The sequence below is a fragment of the Anomalospiza imberbis genome, chromosome 1 (assembly GCF_031753505.1).
Source record: "Anomalospiza imberbis isolate Cuckoo-Finch-1a 21T00152 chromosome 1, ASM3175350v1, whole genome shotgun sequence".
In the NCBI taxonomy this organism is placed as follows: Eukaryota; Metazoa; Chordata; class Aves; order Passeriformes; family Viduidae; genus Anomalospiza; species Anomalospiza imberbis.
Window position 1 is genome coordinate 29,143,411 of NC_089681.1, and position 3,244 is coordinate 29,146,654.

The following is a 3,244-nucleotide window of genomic DNA, read 5'->3' on the forward strand; positions in this document are numbered from 1 at the left end:
CTGACTCTGTTTTGGTTGGAGTTTTTTTGGGGGTTTTTTGGGATTTTTTTTTTTTTGTGGGGTGGATTTGTTTGGTTGGTTTTGGTGGGTTCTGTTTGGTTTTTTCAGTTTTTTTTGTTTTGATTTCCTAGGCTTTAAGAGAGAAATTGTGTTTTATGTGTATGGCTACTGAAGTAACAGTGGTAACAGTTGTCTCAGTGGGCTGGTGAGAGATGTGTTGAGTGGTCAGTCTGCTAGTTCCCAGCATGAACAAGAAGATGTGGACAGATGGTGGAGCTGGACCCAGAATTTGCAGAGCACTGATGAAATGTGTGTGCAAATGTGCTCTTTGTCTGATGTGGTGATGTGCTTGACACCCACAGAGGAGAGGCAGATAGGTTAGGGGTACTTTCTGCTGTTGCTCCCATGAGAAGTGGGCTCTGGGGTTCTCTGCTTAACCTTCACTGTGTTACCAGTACAAAGCAGAAGGGCTCTCTCTCTCAAGGCCATTCTGGCAGCTTGAATTTCCTGGGGTGTCAGAACTTCCTGGGCAGCCTCCTGCCACCAGGAGCCCCAAGTTGTGAGCCATTAGCTGCAGAGGTCTGACTTGGGTTTTGATGTTTTTCTCCTCTGATCTTAAGGTGTGATCCAGAGTGTGTGGTGTATGTTTCATCAGGAATCAAGTTTCAGAAGCAGATGTAAGGGCTTTTCTTTTTTCATAGACTACAGACTCAAGGCTGTGCTCAGTCTATTCAGATGCTGTTTATCATTCATCAGACACACAAAGGCTATCCACTATCTTCATGCTGAACTGTATCTCAATCACCCAACAAACTACATGGCAAGCTCTAGTGGGAAGTGAATTGTGCTCTGTGTCTAGTTAAATCTGCAGAGGGGATACAGACAAATCTAGTGTAATTATCCAAAGTGGAAGCTGGACAGAGCTTGAGTCCCTGACTCCTCCTTATTACCCCAGGTTTCATCAGGGGGAAGGGGAGAGTGCGCAGACAACAGCAATCCCTCAGTCCAGAAAGGAGGCCCTGCAGTGTGTACTGTTCACTTGCTGACTTCAAGCCTGTGTCAGAGCACAGGCACAAAGGCTATGGGGGAGAAGGATGCACGTGGACTTCAGACGAAAACATTTGGCTACCATAGTTCTTCAGACAGATGGATGGGAAGAATTTTTGAATTCTCATTGTAGGGATCTTAACTGCAGGTGTCACTGGGAAATTTAGTGCAGCTGTCTTACGGTACAGGCACAGGCAAATCAAACTAGAAAAGTGATACCTCCAAGTCATACTGAGATACAGTCAGCAGTGAGGTTCTCTGAACAGGAATTGACATTTCTAATGACTTGTGACAGAAAATGAAAATGCAGGTTTATGTAGTGAAAGATGCAGTATTGAGGACTTCTGCTTCAATTTCACCCAACATTTTCCTGCCATTTGGTCTATTTTTGACTAATTTGGCTTCTTGCATCCTCTGAATGGTGTCCTTCAATCTCAGCCCTTCTTCTGGGACTTTATTTTTATTCTGAGTTGACTATTTGCGGCCAAGCTGATTTTGCTCTTTCACAACAGAGCTCTTTTGCTTGTGCTGCAGACAGTAGTCACTGACTGGAGGGCATTATCAACACTGGGAGAGAATTAAGTTGGAAGTGACATTTCCATCTAGGAAAACTATAGTAGAGATTAATCCAATGTATAGTAGTACTGTTTAGTAAATATTTGAATACATTCTTTCCTAACTAAAACTTTGAAGAGTTGAATCTGGGTGTCTTTAGTCTAATTAAAGTCCATAAATAAGAGGATAATTGTCAATATATCCCATTTTACAGCTGCTTTAAAACTTGCACCAAAACAAATTTTTATAGGAAAACACAAGTGTGAAGAAGTTGAATTTTTTTTTCCTATAAGAATGAATTATTTGATCAATGACTCTATCATCTTAATTCAAACATGTTGGAACACACAAGAAACAAGTTTGTGATGGTAGTTCTTATCAAGGTGGGTTTTTTCTCCTCAGTGCATTCTATTTTCTGGCTGGAGTGGAACATGAGGAGAACTGTGACAACGTTGAGTGGATATACATCCCAAGGACTGAAAAGCAGTAAAACCACCTGTAAGGATACATCTCCATGTGAAACAAAGCCAAAATGAACTAGTTTGAATTGGAAGATTTCAAAATAAAACTTTCCACATAAGAACATTTCTATGTATTTCACTGAGGGTTAGGGGTCATTTTTTTTCAGTTTTCATCCTGAACATGAGATATAAACATTATGTTGAAATACTAGAACTGAAAGTGTTCTGGTTATGTGTTCAGCACAGCGAAGGCCAGCATGCATGTAATTTCTGAGGATATCAGAATCCTGGCCCAGCAGGTTACAGCAAGCAGAGAATTTTGTGTTTTAAACTGAGCAAACTACTATCTCTGAGGACAAGCCACCAGACATTTTAAGTTTCTGTTTTAAATCAAAAACTAGGCCGTTCTAAAATCTGTCAAAGATGTCTGGTGACAACTTCTTTGATCTGTCCCTGATCAAACACAATTCAAAGTGTTGAATTAAGTCTAGATGGGAGGCAGTGTATGGTGTTAGGGAGAAAGTGGTGGTGCAGGTAAAGAGGACTAGGGTTACATGTCCAAGGTGCCTATCTTGTTTGTTCAAGTAATCACAATCATTACTCTGAGAACACTTCTCTTCATTACTCATGACATTCATATGAATGTAATTCACATCTTAGTACAATTTACAATTCTCAGTTTGCTTTGGAGGAGAAGTTTTGGAGCACCCTTTTGTTGGCCCTGCTTTTTGAAAGGCTGGCGCTTGTTGGCCTGCTGTAAAGATAAACTTCTGAGTCCTTCTAATGCACTTCAAAATACCTTAATTGCTGGATCCTGGTTTTGGCACAAGATGAGGAAGAAAATTTAAAAATGGGCTTGTAGTGATAGCAGCCACAGGGAAGGAACAGAAAATTGATAGGACAGTCTGTGCTCATCAAGAGCTGTGCTTAGATGCAGCGGAGATGTTTTAAGCTGGCAACAATTTCTCCTTTGATCTGCCAATGTACAGTTGAGAGAAATGTAAGATGAGAGGCTTCAAAACTGGAGGCATTCTAATGTAGTAGTTTCTAAAATATCTTAAAATTATCTGAGAGATATGGCCAGACTCAGAAGGGTAAAGGGCTAGAAGGTAGTGGACAGCTAACAAGAACCTTGTGTGGAGTAAAGGGAAGAGAGAGGAGGAACTTTCCAAGGGAGTGCA